Source organism: Spinacia oleracea, chromosome 2 (assembly GCF_020520425.1).
Source record: "Spinacia oleracea cultivar Varoflay chromosome 2, BTI_SOV_V1, whole genome shotgun sequence".
Classification (NCBI taxonomy): domain Eukaryota; kingdom Viridiplantae; phylum Streptophyta; class Magnoliopsida; order Caryophyllales; family Amaranthaceae; genus Spinacia; species Spinacia oleracea.
In genome coordinates, this window is record NC_079488.1 from 10,015,000 (window position 1) to 10,042,625 (window position 27,626).

Genomic DNA, 27,626 nt, shown 5'->3' on the forward strand with positions numbered 1-27,626 from the left:
GGTCTAAAAGCCCGCTGCAATAAGGGTTTTTTCTACTAGTGAATTAATCGTTTGACGTATACTTCACATCCCCAAATCTTAAGAAAAGACACTTTTGGAGGCTTTCCAAACCATAGCTCATATGGAGTCTTTTCAACAGCTTTAGACGGAGCTCTAATTATAGTGAGTGCAGCTGTATTTAGTGCATGTCCCCAAAATTCTATTGGAAGTTCGGCCTGACCCATCATTGACCTAACCATGTCTAGCAAGGTTCCGTTCCTCCGTTCCGACACACCGTTCCATTGTGGTGTTCCAGGAGGAGTCAATTCTGATAGAATTCCACATTCTTTCAGATGGTCATCAAATTCATAGCTCAGATATTTACCGCCTCTATCAGACCGCAGTGCCTTAATCTTCTTGCCTAATTGATTCTCTACTTCACTCTGAAATTCCTTGAATTTATCAAAGGATTCAGACTTATGCTTCATTAGGTAGACATAACCATATCTACTAAAGTCATCAGTGAAAGTGATAAAGTAGCTGAAACCACCCCTAGCATTTGTAATCATTGGTCCACATACATCTGTATGGATTAAACCCAATAGTTCAGGTGCTCTTTCTCCAACTTTAGAGAAAGGTTGCTTTGTCATTTTGCCAAGTAAACATGATTCGCACTTACCATAATCCTCTAAGTCAAATGGTTCTATATTTCCTTCCTTTTGAAGTCTTTCCTTGCGTTTCAAGTTAATATGGCGTAATCGACAATGCCACAGATAGGTGAGATCTGAATCATCCTTTTTGGCCTTTTGGTATTTATGTTATAAACTTGTTTGTCGTGATCTAATAAATAAAGTCCATTGACTAATCTAGGAGATCCATAAAACATCTCTTTAAAATAAAACGAACAACTATTGTATTTTATTAAAAAGGATAATCCCTTAGCATCTAAGCAAGAAACAGAAATGATGTTTTTAGTAAGATTTGGAACATGGAAACACTCTTCCAGTTCCAAAACTAGCCCAGAGGGCAACGACAAATAATAAGTTCCTACAGCTAATGCAGCAATCCTGGCTCCATTTCCCACTCGTAGGTCGACTTCACCCTTGCTTAACTTTCTACTTCTTATTAGTCCCTGAGAATTGGAACATAAGTGTGAGCCACAACCTGTATCTAATACCCAAGAAGTTGAATTAACAAGTGTACAGTCTATAACGAAAATACCTGAAGATGGAACGACTGTTCCGTTCTTCTGATCTTCCTTTAGTTTTAAGCAATCTCTCTTCCAATGCCTCTTTTTCTTGCAGTATAAGCATTCGGATTCAGAAGTGGGTTGACTGACCTTCCTCTTTTCAGACTTGGCGCCAGTTTTCTTAGTTGGGCTGGCCTTCTTGCCACCTTTCTTAACATTCCTCTTCTTTCCAGATTTCTTGAACTTGCCCCCACGCACCATAAGCACATCTTGCTTATCACTTTTGAGCGTCTTTTCAGCGGTATTCAGCATACCGTGAAGCTCAGTGAGCGTTTTGTCCAGACTATTCATACTGTAGTTCAGTTTGAACTGATCATACCCGTTATGAAGAGAATGGAGGATGGTGTCTACAGCCATTTCCTGAGAGAATTGCTGATCCAGCCGACTCATATTCTCAATGAGTCCAATCATTTTGAGAACATGTGGACTTACGGGCTCGCCTTTCTTAAGCTTGGTCTCAAGAATTTGCCTATGAGTCTCGAATCTTTCGACCCGAGCCAGATCTTGGAACATGTTCTTTAACTCACTGATGATCGTGAAAGCATCTGAGTTGATGAACGTTTTCTGTAGATCTGCACTCATGGTTGCAAGCATTAGACATTTCACATCCTTGTTGGCACCAATCCAACGATTGAGGGCTGCCTGAGTGACCCCTTCGCCTGCGGCTTCGGGCATCGCCAGGACATACTCCTTTTCTTCCTGCATAAGAACTATTTGCAAGTTCCTTTTCCAGTCAAGGAAGTTTTTCCCGCTCAACTTCTCCTTTTCGAGAATTGATCGAATGTTGAATGAATTGTTGTTTGCCATAATTAAAACTACAATTGAAAAAGAATAAACAAATAAATAACCATTCACAGTTTCTCTTAATAAACTTAAATTCTAGCATACATGCATAATTCAATGTTCATTAAGCATTTTATTCAAGTTATGTGTTCCGGCAGGTGTGAAGAAATGATTCCAAGACCCTAAAATCCATTGAAGAATTAAGCACATTATGTATTTAGACTCAATTCTAAAATCTTTTAGGTAAGCAAAAAGCCTTTTGCTAATAGTCTAGAAACTACTCTTGGTTGATAGGTACGTCTAAGAACCTATCGATTTTGCCACGACATAAAAGGACTCCTTACTTATATCGTTGAGTTTCACCAAAACTAACATGTACTCACAATTATTTGTGTACCTTACCCCTTTAGTATCGATAAGTAACACCTCGCTATGGCGGAAAACTATTACTAAGATCGATGAAAAAGGATATCCAAGTAAGTGTTATTTTGGCATGGCCCCTTTTAACTCAATTTTTAAGTTTGGAACTTAAGGCTCTTACTATGTTGGTTAGATTTTAAGTGAACTAAAATCCTTAATCATGCAACATAATCAAGCTTTGATCTCATGCATATTTAAGACATATTTAAAAGCAATAAATAACTTAAAACATGCATAAGATAAATGTGATCTAGCATGGCCCGACTTCATCTTGAAGCTTCAACTTCAAAGTCCGTCTTGAAAATCTCCGTGGGAGGCGCCATTTTCTTCAAATAGGATAAGCTATAATTAAACTAATTACAACTATTTGATGGTACACAGACCATATTTGAATTGAAAAACAATTTTGGTACTTTAGACCAATTACATTCAAATTAATGGTACGCAGACCATATTTTCTATCCTATTTGGGCCATACTAGTCACTTCATAACCTGCAAAACAATACATATACAATATATACCATTCACCCATTCATTATCATGAATGGCCCACATAGCTGGTTAGTAAAACACGTTATGCATCACATAAATATTTGTAGCAATTAATTAAGGGCACCAATAATCTACCAATTATTCAGTTCTTATTAATTCTAATCAAGTTGTTTAACCTTAAAGGATTTGTAGACCTAATCAAGAGTTTATGACTAAAAATGCTCCCACTTAAACCAATAAATTCACATGCTTTACTAATTTTAATTATAAAAATGTATTTCTAGTCTAACCGGAAACATACAAATTTAATTAAAATTTAAAGCTCATATAAATTTATAATCGAATCCATTAATTTAATTTATTTCAGTTGAATTAAACGAATTTAAATTGATTCAAGATTTAATTTTAGTAAAATAATTAGTATAAATAAAATTTATAATAATTATAATATTCAAAATTAAAATCCAAGAAAACAAATTAAATTTCGAATTTAAAAAATAATTAAAATCGTTTCCGAACTGAAAATTAAAATTAAAATTTAAAACTCGATAATCGTAACATGACGAGCACTTGGGCTTGCGCCCAAGCCCCATCAAGCCACGAGGCAGCGCGCCCCGCTCGATCGATCGTTGCACATGGCACACACAACCACACGCCTCAGGCAGCCACACGCCACACGCACACGGAGCCACTGCTGGCCACGCTGCGCGCAACCTTGTGATGTGTCGCGTGTTGCTGCGCAGGCCAGCGCGCGCCGAGCGAGGGATCGCTCCCTGCTCGCGCGTTCTGCTTGCTTGCTGGGCGAGCCAGGCGCGCTGTGGCGCGGCAGCATCGCTGCCCACACGCGTCTTGCTCGTCGCTCGTGCCTTGCATCGTCGCCCTCGCCCATCGCATAGCACACATGGCACACACGCACGGGCTCCCTTGCCTCGTGCGCGCGCCATGCGCTATGTTGCTCGCTACATTCGTACCACACGGGCGACGTGTTGGTTTATGATTCATATGACAAAACATAAATCATGCGGAAAAACCATAAAGCCAGGAAAGCATATTATTTACACATAATCATTTAGCATAGTTTAGATGCATACACTTTGTTGCGTGCCCTCCCTAGCTGCGCCCGAACCGAACAAGTACAAGTCTTTAGGACTCCAAGTGTCTTCCCTCCGTAGATAGTCCACAGTACGTCCGGATCCGCCTCAAGATTGACCAACTAGAATCGCCCTTAAGGTTACTAGGAATTTTCGGCTAGGTCAGTGCAAGTGTATGGCTGAATTTTCTTTCAAAAACTTACCTTTTGAATACTTCAATTGTGTCTATAAATTATGACCCTAGGCTCTTATTTATAGAGGTATGGAAAGGGACCTGGAAGCCTAGTAGGATACGAATTAATTAAACTTAGAATCCTATAAGAACTCTAATTAATTAATTTATCCTTTTAGGAATAGGAATTTAATCATATACCAAATCCTAATAGCTTTAGGAATCGTGCATGAACACAAACACACACACGCACGGCAGCCACGAGGGCCGCCCATGCGCGTGCGTGCGAGCAGCAGCCCACGCCACAAGGCCCACACAGCCGTGGCCTTGGCGCGCGCTGGGCCTGCCTTGCGGTGGCCTGGGCGCTGCCTTAGCTGGGCGTGTGGCGCGCGTTTGGCTTGCTGGGCGATGGCCCGGCTTCGTGCTGGGCCTTCGTCCGGCAAGCCTCGTCCGATGCTTACTCGTACGATACGCTTCCGATTAAATTCCCGGTTCCGGAATTCATTTCCGATACGAACAATATTTAATATTTCCGATTCCGGAATTAATTTCCGTTTCGAACAAATATTTAATATTTCCGTTTCCGAAATTATTTTCCGATTCCGATAATAATTCCGATTCTGACAATATTTCCGTTTCCGGCAATATTTCCGATTCCGGCAATATTTCCATTTCCATTAATATTTTCCGATACGTACCATGTTTCCGTTTCCGGCAATATTTACGACTTGGATAATATTTATATTTCCGATACGATCCATATTTCCGTTTCCGGCAATATCATCGTTTCCGGAGTATTCATTTCTTGCTTGTGACGATCTCAGCTCCCACTGAAAGCAAGATCCGTCGATTCCGAATATCCATCGATAGAGTATTTAATGCCATTAAATACTTGATCCGTTTACGTCCTATTTGTGTGACCCTACGGGTTCAGTCAAGAGTAAGCTGTGGATTAATATCATTAATTCCACTTGAACTGAAGCGGCCTCTAGCTAGGCATTCAGCTCACTTGATCTCACTGAATTATTAACTTGTTAATTAATACTGAACCGCATTTATTAGACTTATCATTGAATGCATACTTGGACCAAGGGCATTATTTCCTTCAGTCTCCCACTTGTCCTTAGGGACAAGTGTGCATTACCTAATTCCTTTGTCGCTCGATGCTTGCTCTTGAACATAAGGTAAGAGTTGGCATCCTTATTATGTCCAGAGGTGTTTCTCGGTTTCAGAGTTCAACTGATCAAATAAACAGATAATCATAGCCTATGATTCATCTGAGCACGGCCATGCATTTTACAGTTTCTAGCTCTCCGAGTGGCCTTGTACAACTTTTAGCATCTCATCCCGATTTATGGGAGGACAATCCCAATCTTGCGATCTTGAGATTAGACTTCGTTTGATAGGTGATTACCTGAGCGTTGCCTTTATAGTCTCCTTTTAGGTGCGACGGTTGGTCAACGTTAAAGTAACCAGTTCTCAAACAAGTAATCTCAAATCACTCAGGTGTTGAGGATTTAGTGTCTAATAATTTTAATGAAATTTACTTATGGCAGATTTTCATCTCTTACAGTAAAGTTTCATAGGTCTGTCCGATACTAGTCTTCCCAAAGTAAGTATCTATGCAAATGATTACGACATTGCCATGTCCACATAGTTCAAGAAACAGAACTACTAGTCATCTTGCATTCTAGTCGTCTAACGTTTTCTATGCGTCCAATTTTATAGAAAACTCCGACCAGGGACCATTTTCAACTTTTGACATTCAAGTTCACTTGATAGACATTTCTTAGTCACAGGACTGGTCCTGACAGTCTATCTTGAATATATTGTCAAATTGAAGGGACTCATCATTTAATACTAAACCAAGATTAAATGGAATATGAAAATACATTTCATATATGATAAATGTTCAACCCCAATGTTTTAGAACCATGGGCCTCAAACCCATCTTTAAAACAGTTCATGGAATTTAAAGCTATGCTTGATTTCCAGTGCTACAATGTGAGTGTTGCTTCTCACTTGTTGCATAGGTTTAGTTATCATGCTTTGCCAATCTTATTATCCTTTTCATCGAATGTTCTTCGAGATAGATGATAAGATCTTTTGAGTATGTTTATTTTTTGATCTAGTCTTTTCTTGCTTCAAGAGTGGTTCTACGCATTTTTCAATGAAGAACCATCAAGCCAACAGACATGTGATCTACCCAAGTTCAGTGAAGAACTCTTTAACATAAACAACCCTGTTTTATTGCTTTTAAGGCAATAAATACTTGACTTCAACTTTATAGGTTGCTAGTGATGCTTTGTTTGGAATTACTTATCCAAGCAGTTCACAGATATGTGGAATACTTTCCAGCTGTATCTTAGAACATAGAAATTAATATTTAATTTCCCACGCAACAACTCATGGTCTCCAACCCATGTTGCCATTTTCAAAACACGATGCTCTATAGCTCGTCCTTGCCAATGGTTAACTCCAAGGGAATCTTGCTTGATCCTTTGCCAATGTTTATGCGTGTAGCATCAATATTTAGCATATCTTTATTTCCTTGAATCAAGAACTATTCCTATGTACCTTTTCAAGTACCATAAGTATTCTTGATCTCAATCTAGTTGATCTTCACTTAGATCAATAGAGATTGGTATATGTTCGTTATGCCTAAAGCCATACGATGTATTTTTGGCGATCCTCATATTATATCATACATGATAAATTCGTTTGCAGAATAATTCCCAATTGAATTCTATCCATGTAACTTTAGCTCATTCAATTTCAATAGATACTGAATCCAGCTAAATTCTTTGACATATAATATAGGTTTAAGAATCTCACTTAGATCCTTTGATGTTTAACTTAGTAAATGCTTATACATAGTTCAAACATCTTTTACTTAGATTTATTCATATGGGTCGAATATCTCCAATGGAGTCTTTCGTGTTTGATTTAGTAAATTTCATTACTTAATCTAAAACAATATTATAAGATCTTTGTAACCAGATCTTAATACCCAGTATGTACTAAGTTTCGCCATGGTCCATCATTGATGAATAATCTCAAATCTAAGTATTTAGCATTTGAATGTTATTTCACAATAGAGAGATATGTGTGTGATACACATAGGACCAATTAAGTTTTATGTACTCCCACTAAACTTCTTATATATCTATAAGAATCATGTACATTTTATGAAACTAAAATACTTATTAGCTTCACTAAAATACATTTCTAATTCCCAATTGCTTGCTTAAATCTGTACTTAGATTTCATAAGCTAGCTTTCCTTTTCAAGTATTTATTTGGATCCACAAATCCTATGACATACCATGTACATAGTTTCTTCCAACATTTGATTGAGGAATACGTTTTGTCATCCAATTGCCATATGTACCAATATGCAATCATTGCTTGATTTATAGACTTGAGCATTACGATTATGCATGAGGTTTCAACACAATCCATGTCATGAATTTGCTTGTAACCTTTAGCAACTAATCTAGCTTTGTGTGTTAACACAATTCAATGTTTGATGGTTTTTATCCTTAAATCCAATTTGCAATCAATAGGTGTTTAATCTATTCTTGCAAATCAACAAAATTTCAATTTTGTCATCAAAACCTTGAGTATGTTTTATGGCCTCTAACCATTTAAAACATTTGAGTCTATATATGGCCTCTAACCATTTTAGGGAATCTGGGTTTCGTCATAGCTTTCTTACAGGTCACAAACTCATTAATCTACATGATAATAGTTTGACTGCAAGTTGTAGGTTTCTTCACTATCTAATAGAAGAATCGCATAGCTTCAGTGACCTGAACTCCATGTTTCTTCACTATCTAATAGAAGAATCTCATAGTTTCAGTGACTTGAACTCTATGCCTACTTGGGTATAGAACATCAAACAATAAAATATCAATAGCCACTTGAAAGTCCTTTGAATATTCTGTTCTCCTTGAAGCACTTGTAAAGTCTTCTAAGAGATGTCTATTCTTTAAAAGCCACTTCTAAAGTCCTTAAAGAATACGTGTTCGGATTTTCTAAAGAACTTCGAAAAGCCTCCGGAATGTCCGTTTATGTTTGTTGTTCGCCTCGAAGACTTTCGAGGTCTATTTTCTCCCACTTGTCATTTTGGAAACGAATCTCCAAAAGGACATTATTTCGAGCAAACAAACATTATGTTCTCAAAAATTCGTGTTAGAAACAATACACTTGTGTCTCATTTGAATAAATCACAATGAAACATATATCTATACTTGGGCCTTAGTTTGTTGAATAACAAACACTAAGATCCCACTGAGTTTAGCAATTCTTTAGATATATATAATTGAAAAGATATCCTGAAATTACTTTTCAATAGCTTTGACGAATTTGGTTTAGTTTCGTGGTAGTTGAGCATTTTTGTTTTAGAAATTATAGGAAAAAGTCTTTATGATCCATGATTGATCGAATCAAGTACTAATCGACTTCAATCATTCCAATTTAGATATGTCATATCTTATGGAGCTAGATTGTGAATTTTACTACACACAGTCATTGATGATCATTTTGGTCTCAAGTAATCATTAACATGATCTATCCTAGATCTTTAAGATTTCTTGCCAAGTGGATTTCATACTTCTGAATATTTGAACTAGCCAAACAGATTCAAACTTATATCACTTCGAGTAAATGAACCAACATTCACTCAAATCTAGGTGAAATAATAAAGTCATAAAATCTCTTTCTTTAGCTATGAATTCTATTGTCTAGGCGTTCTAACAATAGTTCATATCTTTTGTTACTTTCAACAAGTAAGACTAGGTTGTCTTGAATTGATCTAGAAATCAATCAACTTTCAAAAGTCCATTAAAATAGAGCTTATGAATGTTAACTTGTTGATATGGTCTAAGCAACAATGTCAAAGATTAGTGGAACTCAAATCAAGGGGTTGATTTGAACCTAGTAAAGTTTTTATTGTTAAAGAGTTGTTTTAATCAAGCATATTGACTCAACCCGTAAATGACCATTTCATTCAAATAAAAAAACAAACATTGTTTTTGTTTTTCTTGAATGTGAGTCTTTCTGTGTTTGAAGCAGAAATTTAGGTATGCTGATTATGGAACAGAAATAGCCATTAAGTTCCAGCCATGAAAGGACTTAAAAACAAACTAGATGACCCTACAACTAATGTAGCATTGCCATGCTTCATTTCCCACTTGTAGGCCATTAGTGTATCCTAGCTTCCATTGTTTGAGTCATTACCGAATTAAGAACCTCAAGCGGTATATGATACCAAGGAAGTTTGATTGCTAGGTCACTTTTCTTTAAACATAAACTTATTGGTAGAAACGGAATCGTAAATTCCTTTCATTTGTTCCTTTGTTTTCCTATTTCTTGTACCATTTCTTATAGTCTTAAGAATTGAATTCTTTAGTGTTGAATTTTATACTTTGTTGGACATGTCCAATGTCACCAACAAGGTTCTTTACCATTTTAATTCATGTTGAATATTTTGTTTCAACTAGATGATCTTAGCAGAAGCTTCTAAAGTTCTCTAAGCATCGATCTATTCGAATGTCTAGGGTCTAGACTCATTCGAGAATTAAATGGACAAAGATATTAAGTTGTTAACCATTTGGTAAAGCTGAGCGTTTAAACTCAATGCTTTATGATCTCAAAACTACATTGTATTTTGAATTCACAAGCACCAATCGGTTTGCCATTCGATTTTGATTCTCGAAAACAACCATAAAAGTCGCTAAAAGAAACGTACATTTTAAATTGCTCACATCTCTCATTTCCGTGAATCGTTCTTAGATTCACTACCAATCGAGGAAATTTACTGTTACCTTTCTAAAAGGGTTTATTGCAGTACAAGATATTTAATTATAAACAATAATTAAAACATACATTGAAGCATGCAAAGTCTAAACATTTATCATGAGTAATAACTTGAAAATTAAAGCAATCATGCAATTTAACAAGTTTTTAGCATTTTATTCGATTTTATTGTTCCGGCAGGTGTGAATAAAATGATTCCAAGACCCTAAAATCATTGAAGAATTAAGCACATTATGTTTGACTCAATTCTAAAACATTTTAGGTAAGCAAAAGCCTTTTGCTAATAGTCTAGAAACTACTCTTGGTTGATAGGTAAGTCTAAGAACTTATTAGGTAAACCTATCGATTTTGCCACGACATAAAAGGACTCCTTACTTATATCGTTGAGTTTCACCAAAACTAACATGTACTCACAATTATTTGTGTACCTTACCCCTTTAGTATCGATAAGTAACACCTCGCTATGGCGGAAAACTATTACTAATATCGATAAGAAAGGATATCCAAGTAAGTGTTATTTTGGCATGGCACCTTTTAACTCAATTTTTAAGTTTGGAACTTAAGGCTCTTACTATGTTGGTTAGATTTTAAGTGAACTAAAATCCTTAATCATGCAACATAATCAAGCTTTGATCTCATGCATATTTAAGACATATTTAAAAGCAATAAATAACTTAAAACATGCATAAGATAAATGTGATCTAGTATGGCCCGACTTCATCTTGAAGCTTCAACTTCAAAGTCCGTCTTGAAAATCTCTATGGGAGGCGCCATTTTCTTCAAATAGGATAAGCTATAATTAAACTAATTACAACTATTTGATGGTACGCAGACCATATTTGAATTGAAAAACAATTTTGGTACTTTAGACCAATTACATTCAAATTAATGGTACGCAGACCATATTTTCTATCCTATTTGGGCCATACTAGTCACTTCATAACCTGCAAAACAATACATATACAATATATACCATTCACCCATTCATTATCATGAATGGCCCACATAGCAGGTTAGTAAAACACGTTATGCATCACATAAATATTTGCAGCAATTAATTAAGGGCACCAATAATCTACCAATTATTCACTCCTTATTAATTCTAATCAAGTTGTTTAACCTTAAAGGATTTGTAGACCTAATCAAGATTTTATGACTAAAAATGCTCCCACTTAAACCAATAAATTCATATGCTTTACTAATTTTAAACATAAAAATGTATTTCTAGTCTAACCGGAAACATACAAATTTAATTAAAATTTAAAGCTCATATAAATTTATAATCGAATCCATTAATTTAATTTATTTCAGTTGAATCAAACGAATTTAAATTAATTCAAGATTTAATTTTAGTAAAATAATTAGTATAAATAAAATTTATAATAATTATAATATTCAAAATTAAAATCCAAGAAAACAATTTAAATTTCGAATTTTAAAATTAATTAAAATCGTTTCCGAACTGAAAATTAAAATTAAAATTTAAAACTCGACAATCGTAACATGACGAGCACTTGGGCTTGCGCCCAAGCCCCATCGATTGCACGACCATCGATGGCCCATGGCACGTCATCGCAGCAGCCACGCGCAAACACAGCAAGCCAAGCTACGCTTGCTCGCAGCCTGCCAGCCCATCGCACCGCAGCAGCAACGATGTGCTCGCTCGCTTGCTCGCGCAAGCATGCGCTCGAGGCCACGCCTGTTGGCGCGCTGAGCTGCGATCGCTGGGCGACCAGCTCTCGCCCTCGCGCGGGCGCGCCTCTTCTTGTACCGTGCCATCGCTGCTCGCCCATTGCCCACATGCGCGCAGCGCTCGGCACAAGGCAGGGCTGCTGCCTTGTGCTCGCGCGCCATCGCCTTGCTCGATGCATTCGTACCGCATGGGCGACGAGCTCCCTTGCTCGTCGTCGCATGCCCGCACTATACAACACCCCTTAAGGGTAACACGTAGCGTCCATTGCTTTGTGCGTGCAAGTTTTATGAGCGATTGCATAAAAAGAATTTTAATTTTTTAATTCAAAATTAATGACAAATTAATAAAACATATTAATTTCATAATTTTAGGGCGAAAAAAATAGAAAATTTATTAATCAATTAATTTCCGATTAACATGGATTCAAATATAGATCATAAAAATTAAAATTTTAACATAAATTAACAATTTTTATGGTGGATTTTAATCATAGATACCTAATTAAACTATTAATTAATTATGAAAATCAAATTAATTCTAAATTATTCGAATTTTAACAAATTAATTCTATATTACAAATTAGGTTGTATAATTAACAAGGCTAGGCATTCAAACTTGTTAAACATATACTGTAGGTCAATCAAAAATTCAAGATTTATCAACAAGAATCGCAAATATTTAATTTAACATCTTAAATTTACAAACTTTTGCGTTCGAAAAACTAAAACTTCCGAAAAGTCATAGTTAGGCTTCAAAAATTTAGAATGCCTTTTACATGCGGAATTGACACAAAAATCACTCGATTTGGATGAGTAACGAAGAAACTACCGAAAAATTGCGTACATATAATTAAATAAACGCAACTTGCAATTAATTAACAATTACGAAAATTAATCACCCCTTTTAATGCCTTGCAAATTTGTGAAATTTAACCATGTTTATACAATTTAGATTATGAAAATAATAAGAGGCTCGTGATAACACTGTTAGGTTATGATTCATATGACAAAACATAAATCATGCGGAAAAACCATAAAGCCAGGAAAGCATATGATTTACACAGAATCATTTAGCATAGTTTAGATGCATACACTTTGTTGCGTGCCCTCCCTAGTTGCGCCCGAACCGAACAAGAACAAGTCTTTAGGACTCCAAGTGTCGTCCCTCCGTAGATAGTCCACAGCACGTCCGGATCCGCCTTAAGCTTGATCAACTAGAATCGCCCTTAAGGTACTTGGAATTTTCGGCTATTTGTAGGCAATTATGTGACTGAATTTTGCTCTTAAAATCACTTTGAATACTTGAATACTCTATTTAAATTATGAGCCCTTAACTCATATTTATAGGCTATGGAATAAGTAATCGAATCCTACTAGGATACGAATTAATTAAATTAGAATCCTAGTAGAATTCTTTATTTAATTAATTTATCTTATAGAATTAGGAATTTAATCATTAAACAAATCCTATACTCTTTAGGTTTTGTATGTGAACACAAACTCTACACGAGTATGACCCACAAGCGTGCAGGCCATGCCCGCGCACAGCCCACACGGCCGCTCGGCCCACGCGAGCTACAAGCCCACGCGAGCAGCAGCAATGCTCGCAGCCCACTGGGCCTGGCGTGGCCTTGGCTGTTCGTGTGGCGCGCTTGGCTTGTTGGGAGATGGCCCGACTTCGTGCTGGGCCTTCGTCTGGCAGGCCTCGTCCGATGCTAATTCGTACGATATGCTTCCGATTAAATTCCCGAATCCGGAACTGATTTCCGATACGAACAATATTTAATATTTTCGATTCCGAAATTAATTTCCGTTTCGAACAAATATTTAATATTTCCGTTTCCAGAATTATTTTCCGATTCCGATAATATTTCCGATTCTGACAATATTTCCGTTTCCGGCAATATTTCCGATTCCGGCAATATTCCCATTTCCGATAATATTTTCCGATACGTACCATGTTTCCGTTTCCGGCAACATCTACGACTTGGATAATATTTATATTTCCGATACGATCCATATTTCCGTTTCCGGCAATATTATCGTTTCCGGAGTATTCTTTTCTTGCCTATGACTATCTCAGCTCCCACTGAAACCAAGATCCGTCGATTCCGAATATCCATAGATGGAGTATTTAATGCCATTAAATACTTGATCCGTTTACGTACTATTTGTGTGACCCTACGAGTTCAGTCAAGAGTAAGCTGTGGATTAATATAATTAATTCCACTTGAACTGAAGCGGCCTCTAGTCAGGCATTCAGCTCACTTGATCTCACTGAATTATTAACTTGTTAATTAATATTGAACCGCATTTATTAGACTTAAAATTATATGCATATTTGGACCAAGGGCACTATTTGCTGCACCGAGTTTACTCGGGAACAGACGGGCACACTCGAGCTGCTCGGCAAGGGGATTAATGATCTGAAGTCGAAGATGGAGGCTGATGCTCGGGAGCACGAGGCTTTGAAGACGGAGAAAGCCGAGGAGAAGGCGCGCTTTGAGGCTGCGCTGCAGAACAAGGATGATGTTATCCTGAACCTTCGCGAGAGTGCTCAGAAGTTCACGGTTGCTCTTGAACGGATTCCCGTGCTTGAGCACGAAGCTGATGAGCTTAAGGCCAAGGTTCGCCAGCTCGAAGCGGAGAAGGCCTTGATGTATACTGCCGACCAGTGTCGAGACCAGTATTGGGAGGGGATCCTTGGTGCTCGTCGGATGTTTGCCAAGCATATGCCTGACTTCAAGTGGACTGAGCATGTGCCTCAGTGGCTCGAGGCCGAGGACAACTTGGTGGAATGTCAGGCTGACAGAGACGACGCTGCCAAGGAGCGCGAAGAAGCTGCTAAGGCGCAGCAATCTCGGAAGGTCGCCTCGGAAGGTGATACCACTGATGGCGCCTCTTCGCGATCTGCTCTTCAGGGACGTGTTGGTGATGTCCCTTAGGAACTCGGGCAGTCGTCTTCTTCAGAGTCAGTCGGTTCCAGTTGAGGGCCTCCGAACTTGTGCTTGATTTTCTCCCTTTTTGCCTCGGCGCTGCATTGTACTTTAATAATTTCTTTTTGCTTTCTTTTAGTACTTCGGTAGGCCGATATGTATCTGTTGATGGCTGCTGATTTAGCTTTTAGGTTATTTTTGTTTCAATTTTTGAGGATTGCTCGTTGTGCCGAGTTGTAGTTGGTATGATTGTACTTGTTTCCCCCCAAATTTGAATAAAAAATGACTGCTTCTTTCGTTTAACTTTTTTTGCTCCGCTGAAGTACTTTTAGCTTTCCTTTGTTGCCAAATCCATGGATTTTGCTAAGGCATTTTCTCTTTTAGCTTTTCGAGTTTTTCAGATCCGTGGATCTGCTAAGAGGCTCGTTTTGCTGTTATTTTTTGAAGCCTCGCTGAAGAGTTTGATGGCTTAGGGACCTTTAGGGTCTAGCTTTAGAGTCTGCTTTTGAGCTCTTCAGATCCGTGGATCTGTTAAGAGTCTTCTTTTGAGCTCTTAAAAATTTGTGGGCGTTGTTTGGAGTCTGCTTCTGAGCTCTTCAGATCCGTGGATCTGTCAAGAGTCTACTTTTGAGCTCCTTAACGTCTGTAAACATGTCTAGAGTCTGCTTCTGAGCTCTTCAGATCCATGGATCTGTCGAGTCTGCTTTTGAGCTCTTTTAATGTCTACTTCCGTTCTTCCGACTTCTTGTGGTCCGAAAACCTGGGCAAGAAATCGCAAGTCTGACTCTTAGTTATGAGTTTCGGGGATCAGTGGATCTGAGCCGAACTTTTGTAACTGTTCGAGAGACTTTGTTGCGAACGGAATATCCCTGGGTACCGCGAATCCGAGGATTCTGGACGGTACCTTGCGGGTTGTTTTGAGTTAGCTATTTCTTGGGTTTTTTGTCCCCAAGAAATGGCTACGTCGGGTTAATTTTGGCTTCGGATTGATCAGATCCGAAGTTGTATGCATGCGTATAAAAACATAGTGATAGAATAAAAGAGGCATAGGGATATGTTTAATGAAACACATGGTGCCAGTGGCTTTCCTCTTCTCATTAAACGACTTACTTGGAGTACAAAAGGAGGGGGGTGAGATCATACAAAATATTTCTTGAGAACATCGGCATTCCAATGGTTCTTCAAGATTGTTCCATCTAACTGTTTAAGCATATAGGTGCCAGTCCTCTTTTCAGAGTGGATGATGTATGGTCCTTCCCATGTTGCCGAGAGTTTCCCGTGGATCTTTCCCTTCTGAACTGCAGCAGCATTTCTGAGCACTAGGTCACCGACCTTTAGAGGTCTGGCATTGACTCTTCAGTTGTAGTACTTGCTGACTCTTTGCTGATAGGCTGCGTTGAGAGTTCTGGCTTCGTCCCGAGCCTCATCTAGTAGATCCAAGGATTTGGACAGAAGTTGATTGTTGCTTTGCCCATGGATTCCATCATACTTGTTGTATGCTTGGACCCTTAGGCTTTCTGTTCCAATTTCTACAGGGATGACAGCTTCGGAACCGTAAACCAAGTGGAAGGGTGTCTGTCCTGTGGCTTCCTTCTCGGTGGTCCGAAGGGACCAGAGTGTCCCAGGGAGCTCCTCTAGCCATTTGCTCTTTTCGTTCTCAACTCTCTTCTTGAGTGCATTGAGGGTGAGTTTGTTTGCGGCTTCGTCTTGGCCATTGCTCTGAGGATGGCACACTGCTGAGTAGGCGAGGCGGATACCGAACTGTTCACACCATCTTTGCAGTGGTGTGTTGTCGAATTGCTTCCCATGGTCAAAGACCATTAGCCTCGGTATTCCGAACCTTGTGATGATATTTTTCCAAATGAACTTGCGGACCTGCTGCTCCGTGATGGATGAGACTGCCTCGGCCTTAATCCACTTACTGAAGTAGTCGACCCCTACAATCAGCCACTTTTTTTGATTCACAGCCGGAGGGAATGGACCGATGATATCCAAACCCCATTGTGCAAATGGTAAGGGGTAGAGTGTTGTTTGCAGGGTTTGGGCTGGCTGGTGGATTGCAGGTGCGAACTTTTGGCATCTTTCACATTTCCTTGTCAGCGCCTTTGCTTCGGAGACCATGGTGGGCCACCAGAATCCGGCCCTTAGTGCCTTGTGTGCCAGTGCCCTGCCTCCGATGTGATTTCCACATATGCCGAGGTGGATTTCCCTTAGGATATAATCGGCATCGGTTGGGCCTACGCACTTCAGCAGTGGGGCTGAGAATGACTTCCTCATGAGCTCTCCGTTGGCGTCAATGATGAACCACTGGTTGAACCTTTTCAGCTTCCTTGCTTGCAGCTTGTCTTCGGGAAGTTCTCCCCTCTCCTTGTACGCAATGACTGCGTCCATCCAACTTGGTTCGGGATGCACATTGCAAACTGTAGGGGGAGGCATGTCAATGCTCCTTTCTTGGTGTACTTCCACATGGACTGACCTGTTTAGGTCGGTGAGCGTTGAGCTTGCAAGTTTGGACAGTGCATCTGCTTGTGCGTTCTGACCTCGGGGGATGAGTATGACTTCGAAGGATCTTAACTTTGACGTTAAGGATTTGATTTTTGCTAGGTAAGCTGTCATGCTTGGCCATTTGGCCTCATACTCCCCTCGGATCTGGTTGGCTACGAGCTGAGAATCAGTCTTGAGACAAACATGTTCGGCTTCCAGAGATAAGCACAGCTCTATTCCAGCGATTGCGGCCTCATATTCGGCCTCATTGTTTGTTGCTTTGAAACCGAAATTTAGGGCGTACTCTATGCTTTTTCCCACTGGGGGTATCAGTACTACTCCGGCTCCCGAGCCGTTCACAGTGGAAGATCCGTCAGTGTAGACCTCCCATGTCCTTTTGGTGTCATCTAGCATTTCCTGATATGAGCATTCGTCCAAGAAGTCTGCGAGCACTTGCGCTTTGATGGCCGTCCTTGGCTGATACTTGATCTCGAACTCAGATAGCTCGAAAGCCCATGCAGCCAATCTTCCCGATCTCTCTATTTTGTCTAGCACTTTCTCCAGTGGTTGGTCAGTTAGCACCACTATTTGATGGGAATCGAAATAGGGTCTCAGTTTCCTAGCTGCTACCACCACTGCGTATGCTACTTTCTCAATGAGTGGATACCGAGTTTCGGCGTCTGTCAAGGTTCGGCTGGTAAAATAGATTGGCTGTTGTTTCTTTTCCTCCTCCCGGAGGAGTACTGCGCTTACGGTTCCGGGGCTGACTGCGACGTACAAGTACAGAGTTTCCCCTTCTTTTGGCCTGGCTAGCGTCGGTAATTGAGCTAAGTGAGCCCTGAGCTGCTAGAATGCATCTTTTTGCTCTTGTTCCCATGTCAGCTCGGGGTCCACTTTCCTCGGGACGCCTTTCTTTTTGACGGGTTCTGCTTCTCCTCCTGGGAGGGTCTTAGGTTTGAGAGCTTTGAAGAAGGGTGCCCCTTTATCCGAAGCTTTCGATATGAATCTCGACAGTGCGGCTAACCTGTTAGGTTATGATACATATGACAATTCATAAATCATGCGGAAAAACCATATAGCCAGGAAAGCATATTATTTACACATAATCATTTAGCATAGAATAGATGCATACATGTTGTAGCGTGCCTTCCCTAGCTGCGCCCGAACCGAACAAGAACAAGTCTTTAGGACTCCAAATGTCGTCCCTCCGTAGATAGTCCACAGTACGTCCGGATCCGCCTCAAGTTAGACCAACTAGAATCGCCCTTAAGGTGCTTAGGAATTTCGGGTAGTGTTTGCAAGTGTATGGCTGATTTTTATTTCAAAAACTTACCCTTTGAATACTTCAATCGTACCCATTAATTGTGACCCTAGGCATCTATTTATAGGAGTATGGAAAAGGAATTGTAATCCTACTAGGATGTGGATTTGCTAGTTAGAACTTTATTAGGACTCTAAATAACAAAGCAAATCTAATAGGATTAGGATTTTAATCTTTGCACAAATCTTAACAGGATTAGGATTTCCCGCACTAGCATTGCACAAGCCGTGCACCCGCGCAAGCCTTGCGGCCCACGACAGGCGCACAACCCACGCTGCTGTGCTGCGCGCGCGCGCCCTTGGCTGGGCCTGGTCGAGGCGTGCGTTGGTGCGTGCGGCTCGCTGGGCGATGGCCTGGCTTCGTGTTGGGCCTTCGTCCAGCGGGCCTCGTCCGATGCTAATTCGTACGATACGCTTCCGATTAAATTCCCGATTCCGGAATTCATTTCCGATACGAACAATATTTAATATTTCCGATTCCGGAATTAATTTCCGTTTCGAACAAATATTTAATATTTCCGTTTCCGGAATTATTTTTCGATTCCGATAATATTTCCGATTCTGACAATATTTCCGTTTCCGGCAATATTTCCGATTCCGGCAATATTTCCATTTCCGATAATATTTTCCGATACGTACCATGTTTCCGTTTCCGGCAACATCTACGACTTGGATAATATTTATATTTCCGATACGATCCATATTTCCGTTTCTGGCAATATCATCGTTTCCGGAGTATTCATTTCTTGCTTGTGACGACCTCAGCTCCCACTGAAACCAAGATCCATCGATTCCGAATATCTATAGATAGAGTATTTAATGTCATTAAATACTTGATCCGTTTACGTACTATTTGTGTGACCCTACGGGTTCAGTCAAAAGTAAGCTGTGGATTAATATTATTAATTCCACTTGAACTGAAGCGGCCTCTAGCTAGGCATTCAGCTCACTTGATCTCACTGAATTATTAACTTGTTAATTAATACTGAACCGCATTTATTAGACTTAACATAGAATGCATACTTGGACCAAGGGCATTATTTCCTTCAGTCTCCCACTTGTCCTTAGGGACAAGTGTGCATTTCCTAATTCCTTTGTCGCTCGATGCTTGCTCTTGAACATAAGGTAAAAGTTGTCATCCTTATTATGTCCAGAGGTGTTTCTCGGTTTCAGAGTTTAACTGATCAAATAAACAGATAATCATAACCTATGATTCATCCGAGCACGGCCATGCATTTCACAGTTTCTAGCTCTCCGAGTGGCCTTGTACAACTTTTAAGCATCTCATCCCGATTTATGGGAGGACAATCCCAATCTTGCGATCTTGAGATTAGACTTCGTTTGATAGGTGATTACCTGAGCGTTGCCTTTGTAGCCTCCTTTTACGGTGCGACGGTTGGTCAACGTCAAAGCAACCAGTTCTCAAACAAGTAATCTCAAATCACTCAGGTATTGAGGATTTAGTGTCTAATAATTTTAATGAAATTTACATATGACAGATTTTCATCTCTTACAGTAAAGTTTCATAGGTCTGTCCGATACTAGTCTTCCCAAAGTAAGTATCTATGCAAATGATTATGACATTGCCATGTCCACATAGTTCAAGAAACAGAACTACTAGTCATCTTGCATTCTAGTCGTCTAACGTTTTCTATGCGTCCAATTTTATAGAAAACTCCGACCAGGGACCATTCTCAACCTTTGACATTTAAGTTCACTTGATAGACATTTCTTAGTCACAGGACTGGTCCTGACAGTCTATCTTGAATATTTTGTCAAATTGAAGGGACTCATCATTTAATACTAAACCAAGATTAAATGGAATATGAAAATACATTTCATATATGATAAATGTTTAACCCTTATGTTTTACAACTATGGGCCTCAAAACCCATCTTTAAAACAGTTTATGGAATTCAAAGCTATGCTTGATTTCCAGTGCTACAATGTGAGTGTTGCTTCTCACTTGTTGCATAGGTTTAGTTATCATGCTTTGCCAATCTTAATATCCTTTTCATCGAATGTTCTTCGAGATATGATGATAAGATCTTTTGAGTTTGTTTATTATGTTATCTAGTCTCTCTCACTTCAATATTGGTTCTATGCATTTTGCAATGAAGAACCATCAAGTTAGCAGACATGTTATCCACCCAAGTTCAGTGAAGAACCTTTTAATGTAAACAACTCAGTTTTATTGCTTCTTAGGCAATAAGTACTTCTACTTCAACTGTATAGGTTGCTAGTGATGCTTTGGTTTGGATTTACTTATCCAAGCAGTTCACGGATATGTGAAAGACTTTCCAGCTGTATCTTAGAACATAGAAATTATTATTTTAATTTCCCACGCAATAACTCATGGTCTTCAATCCATGTTGCCATTTCGAAACACGATGCTCTTTAGCTCGTCCTTGTCAATGCTTAACTCCAAAGGGTCTTGCTTGATCCTTTGCCAGTGTTTATGCGTGTAGCATCAATATTTAGCATATCTTTATTTCCTTGAATAAGAACTATTCCTATGTACCTTTTCAAGTGCCATAAGTATTCTTGATCTCAATCTAGTTGATCTTCACTTAGATCAATAGAGACTGGTATATGTTCGTCATGCCTAAAGCCATACGATACGTTTTTGGCGATCCTCATATTATATCATACATGATAAATTCTTTTGCAGAATAATTCCCAATTGAATTCTATTCATGTAATTTTTAGATTATCTAGTTTCATTAGATACTAATTCCAGCTAAATTCTTTGACATATAATATAGGATAAGAATCTCATTTGGACTCTTTGATGTTTAACTTAGTAAATGCTTATACATAGTTCAAACATTCTTTACTTAGATTTATTCATATGGGTCGAATATCTCCAATGGAGTCTTTCGTGTTTGATTTAGTAAATGCTATTACTTAATCCAAAACAATATTATAAGATCTTTGTAAATAGATCTTAATACCCAGTATGTACTAAGTTTCGCCTTGGTCCATCATTGATGAATAATTTCAAACCTAACTTATTAGCATTTGAATGTTATTTCACAATAGAGAGATATGTGTGTCATACACATAGGACCAATTAAGTTTTCAGTACTCCCACTAAACTTCTTATATATCTATAAGAATCATGTATATTTTATGAAACTAAAATATTTATTAGCTTCACTAAAATACAATTCCAATTCCCAATTGCTTGCTTAAATCTGTACTTAGATTTTATAAGCTAGCTTCCTTTTCAAGCATTACTTGGATCCACAAATCCTATGACATGTCATGTGCATAGTTTCTTCCAACATTTGATTGAGGAATACGTTTTGTCATCCAATTTCCATATGTACCAATATGCAATTATCGCTTGAATTATAGACTTGAGCATTACGATTATGCATGAGGTTTCAACACAATCCATGCCATGAATTTGCTTGTAACCTTTAGCAACTGATCTAGCTTTGTGTGTGAACACAATTCCATGTTTGATGGTTTTTATCCTTAAAACCAATTTTCAACCAACAGGTGTTAACCTGTTCTTGCAAATCAACAAAATTTCAATTTTGTCATCAAAACATTGGTTATGTTTTATGGCCTCTAACCATTTAAAACATTGAGTCTATTATGGCCTCTAACCATTTTAGGGAATCTGGGTTTCTTCATAGCTTTCTTACAAGTCACTAACTCATTAATCTACATGATAATAGTTTGACTGCAAGTTGTAGGTTTCTTCACTATCTAATAGAAGAATCGCATAGCTTCAGTGACCTAATCTCCATGATTCTTTACTATCTAATAGAAGAATCTCATAGTTTCAGTGACTTGAACTCTATGCCTACTTGGGTATAGAACATCAAACAATAGAATATCAATAGCCACTTGAAAGTCCTTTGAATATTCTGTTCTCCTTGAAGCACTTATAAATTCTTCTAAGAGATGTCTATTCTTTAAAGCTACTACTAAAGTCTTTAAAGAATAAGTTCGGATTTTCTGAAGCACTTCGAAAATCCTCCGGAATGTCCGTTTATGTTTGGTGTTCGCCTCGAAAACTTTCGAGGTCTATTTTATCCCACTTGTCATTTTGGAAACGAATCTCCAAAAGGACATTATTTCGAGCAAACAAACATTATGTTCTCAAAAATTCGTGGTAGAAACAATACCCTTGTGTCTCATTTGAATAAATCACAATGAAACATATATCTATACTTGGGCCTTAGTTTGTCGAATGACAAACACTAAGCTCCCACTGAGTTTTGCAACTCTCTAGATATATTTTATGAAAATTTATTCTGAAATTACTTTTCAATAGCTTTGACGAATTTGGTTTAGTTTGGTGGTAGTTGAGCATTTTGTTTTAGAAATTATAAGAAAAGTCTTTATGATCCACCATTGATCGAATCAAGTACTAATCGACTTCGATCATTCCAACTTAGATATACCATATGTTATGGAGCTAGATTGTGAAATTACAACACACAATCATTGATGATCATTCTTGGTATAAGTAATCAACAACATGATCTAACCTAGATCTTTATGATTTCTTGCCAAGTGAATTTTACACTTCTGAATCTTTGAACTAGCCAAACATATTCAACTTATATCACATTTTAGTAAATAAACCTATATTCACTCAAATCCATGTGAAATAATAAAGTCATAAAATCTTTCTTTAGCTTTGAACTCTATTGTCTAGGCGTTCTAACAATAGTTCATATCTTTTGTTACTTTCAACAAGTAAGACTAGTTGTCTTAAATTGATCTAGAAATCAATCAACTTTCAAAAGTCCATCAAAATAAAGCTTTTGAATGTTAACTTGTTGATATGGTCTAAGCAACAATGCTAAAGGTTAGTGGAACTCAAATCAAGAGATTGATTTGAACCTAGTAAAGTTTTATTGTCAAAGAGTTGTTTGTTTTTAATCAAGCATATTGACTCAACCCGTAAATGACCATTTCATTCAAATAAACAAACAAACAAGCATTGTTTTCGTTCTTCTGAATGTGAGTCTTTATGTGTTTGAAGCAGAAATTTAGGTATGTTGATTATGGAACAAAATAGCTATTAAGTTCCAGCCTTTGAAAGGACTTTAAAAACAAACTAGATGACCCTACAACTAATGTAGCATTGCCATGCTTCATTTCCCACTTGTAGGCCATTGGTGTAGCCTAGCTTCCATTGTTTGAGTTATTACCGAAGTAATAACCTCAAGCGGTATATGATACCAAGGAAGTTTGTTTGCTAGGTCACTTCTCTTTAAACATAAACTTATAGGTAGAAACGGAATCGTAAATTCCTTTCATTTGTTCCTTGTTTTCCTATTTCTTGTACCCTTTCTTATAGTCTTAAGAATTGAATTCTTTAGTGTTGACTTTTATACTTTGTTAGACAAGTCCAATGTCACTCCAACAAGGTTCTTATAATTTAATTTATGTTGAATATTTTGTTTCAACTAGATGATCTTACCAGAAGCTTCTAAAGTTCTCTAAGCATCGATCTATTCGAATGTCTAGGGACTAGACTCATTCGAGAATTAAATGGACAAAGATTCTAGGTTGTTAACCATTGGTAAAGATGAGCGTTTAAACTCAATGCTTTATGATCTCAAAACTACATTGTATTTTGAATCCACAAGCACCAATAGGTTCGCCATTCGATTTTGATACTCGAAAACAACCATAAAAGTCACTAAAAGAAACGTACATTTAAATTGCTCATTTTCTCTCATTTCCGTGAATCATTCTTGGATTCATTACCAATCGAGGAAATTTACTGTTACCTTTCTAAAAGGATTTACCGCAGTGCAAGATTTTTAATTATAAACAATAATTAAAACATACATTGAAGCAGGCAAAGTCTAAACATTTATCATGAATAATAACTTGAAAATTAAAGCAATCATGCAATTCAAACAAGTTATTACATTTTATTCGAATTTATTGTTCCGGCAGGTGTGAATAAAATGATTCCAAGATCCTAAAATCATTGAAGAATTAAGCACAGTTTGTCGACTTAATCCTAAAACATCTTAGGTAAGCAAAAACCTTTTGCTAATAGTCTAGAAACTATTATTGGTTGATAGGCACGTCTAAGAACTTATTTGGTAAACCTATCGATTTTGCTACGACATAAAAGGACTCCTTACTTATATCGTTGAGTTTCACCAAAACTAACATGTACTCACAATTATTTGTGTACCTTGCCCCTTTAGGACCAATAAGTAACACCTCGCTGAGCGAAAACTATTACTAGATTGATGTAAAGGATATCCAAGCAAGTGTATATTTTGGCATGGCACCTTTTAACTCAATTTTTAAGTTTGGAACTTAAGGCTCTTACTATAATGGTTAGATTTTAAGTGAACTAAAATCCTTAATCATGCAACATAATCAAGCCACAATCTCATGCATATTTAAGACATATTTAAAGCAATAAATAACTTAAAGCATGCATAAGATAAATGTGATCTAGTATGGCCCCATTTCATCTTGAAGCTTCAACTTCAAAGTCCGTCTTGAAAATCTCCGTGGGAGACACCATTTTCTTCAAATAGGATAAGCTATAATTAAAACTAATTACAACTATTTGATGGCACGCAGACCATATTTGAATTGAAAAACAATTTTGGTACTTTAGACCAATTACATTCAAATTAATGGTACGCAGACCATATTTTCTACCCTATTTGGGCCATACTAGTCACTTCATAACCTGCAAAACAGTACATATACAATATATACCATTCACCCATTCATTATCATGAATGGCCCACATAGCTGGTTAGTAAAACACATTATGCATCACATAAACATTTGCAGCAATTAATTAAGGGCACCAATAATCTACAAATTATTCAGTCCTTATTAATTCTAATCAAGTTGTTTTAACCTTAAGGATTTGTAGACCTAGTCAAGAGTTTATGACTAAAAGGGCTCCCACTTAAACCAATAAATTCATATGCTTTACTAATTTTAAACATAAAAATGTATTTCTAGTCTAACCGGAAACATACAAATTTAATTAAAATTTAAAGCTCATACAAATTTATAATTGAATCCACAAATTTAATTTATTTTCAGTCGTATTTAAATTAATTCAAGATTTTAATTTTAGTAAAATAATTAGAATAAATAAAATTTATTATAATTATAATATTCAAAATTAAAATCCAAGAAAACAATTTAATTTATTAATTTTAAAATTAATTAAAATAACGTAAACTGAAAATTTCAAATTAAAATTTTAAAACGATCTAATCATGACGCAACATCACCACGCAACGCACAGCCATAGGCCACACGCACACAGCCATCGCTGGCCATGTGCGCGCAGCCCATGCGCTGCGTCGTATCGTTGCTGCATTCCATCGCAAGGCATCCGAGGCACGCTTGGCCTCTGGCTCGCTGCGCGCCTGCCCTCGTCGCACGCAAGCTTGCGCTCATCGCACGAGGCAGTGGCATGCGAGCACACCTTAAGGGTAACACGTAGCGTCCATTGCTTTGTGCGTGCAAGTTATATGAGCGAATCGCATAAAAATTAAAAAATTTATTTTCAAAATTAATGACAAATTAATAAATCATATTAATTTCATAATTTTAGGGCGAAAAATCGAAAATTTATTATTTAATTGATTTCCGATTGACATGGATTCAAGTCTAGGTCATAAAAATTTTAAAATTTAACATAAATTTACAATTTTTATGGTGGTTTTTAATCATAGGTATCTAATTAAATTATAACTAATTATGAAAATCAAATTAATTCTAAATTATTCCAATTTTCAACAAATTAATCATAATTACAAATTAGATTGCATAATTAACAAGGCAAGGCATTCAAACTTGTTAAAAATATACAGTAGGTCAATCAAAAATTCAAGATTTATCAACAAGAATCGCAAATATTTAATTTAACATCTTAAATTTACGAAATTTTGCGTTCGAAAAACTAAAACCTCCGAAAAGTCATAGTTAGGCTTCGAATTTGAGAATTCTGGGTTCGGCCGAAAACTACTATTTTTGTCAAAATTTTACAATGCCTTTTACATGCGGAATTGATACAAAAATCACTCGATTTGGATGAGTAACGAAGAAACTGCCAAAAAACTGCGTACGTATAATTAAATGAACGCAATTTGCAATTAATTAACAATTACGAAAATTAATCACCGCTTTTAATTCTTGCAAATTTGTAATATTTAACCATGTTTATGCAATTTAGATTATGAAAATAATAAGAGGCTCTGATACCACTGTTAGGTTATGATACATATGACAATTCATAAATCATGCGGAAAAACCATATAGCCAGGAAAGAATATTATTTACACATAATCATTTAGCATAGAATAGATGCATACATGTTGTAGCGTGCCTTCCCTAGCTGCGCCCGAACCGAACAAGAACAAGTCTTTAGGACTCCAAATGTCGTCCCTCCGTAGATAGTCCACAGTACGTCCGGATCCGCCTCAAGTTAGACCAACTAGAATCGCCCTTAAGGTGCTTAGGAATTTCGGCTAGTGTTTGCAAGTGTATGGCTGATTTTTATTTCAAAAACTTACCCTTTGAATACTTCAATCGTACCCATAAATTGTGACCCTAGGCACCTATTTATAGGAGTATGGAAAAGGAATTGTAATCCTACTAGGATGTGGATTTGCTAGTTAGAACTTTATTAGGACTCTAAATAACAAAGAAAATCTAATAGGATTAGGATTTTAATCTTTGCACAAATCCTAATAGGATTAGGATTTCCCGCACAAGCATTGCACAAGCCGTGCACCCGCGCAAGCCTTGCGGCCCACGACAGGCGCACAGCCCACGCTGCGGTGCTGCGCGCGCGCGCCCTTGGCTGGGCCTGGCCTTGCGTTGGGCCTGGTCGAGGCGTGCGTTGGTGCGTGCGGCTCGCTGGGCGATGGCCTGGCTTCGTGCTGGGCCTTCGTCTAGCGGGCCTCGTCCGATGCTAATTCGTACGATACGCTTCCGATTAAATTCCCGATTCCGGAATTCATTTCCGATACGAACAATATTTAATATTTCCGATTCCGGAATTAATTTCCGTTTCGAACAAATATTTAATATTTCCATTTCCGGAATTATTTTCCGATTCCGATAATATTTCCGATTCTGACAATATTTTCGTTTCCGGCAATATTTCCGATTCCGGCAATATTTCCATTTCCGATAATATTTTTCGATACGTACCA

General features: G+C 37.8%; 1 pseudogene; it reads left to right on the forward strand.

Annotated features, from left to right (window-relative positions):
- The window catches only part of LOC110800046 (12-oxophytodienoate reductase 3-like), a 116,567-nt pseudogene that overhangs the window by 27,767 nt on the left and 61,174 nt on the right, over positions 1 to 27,626 (forward strand).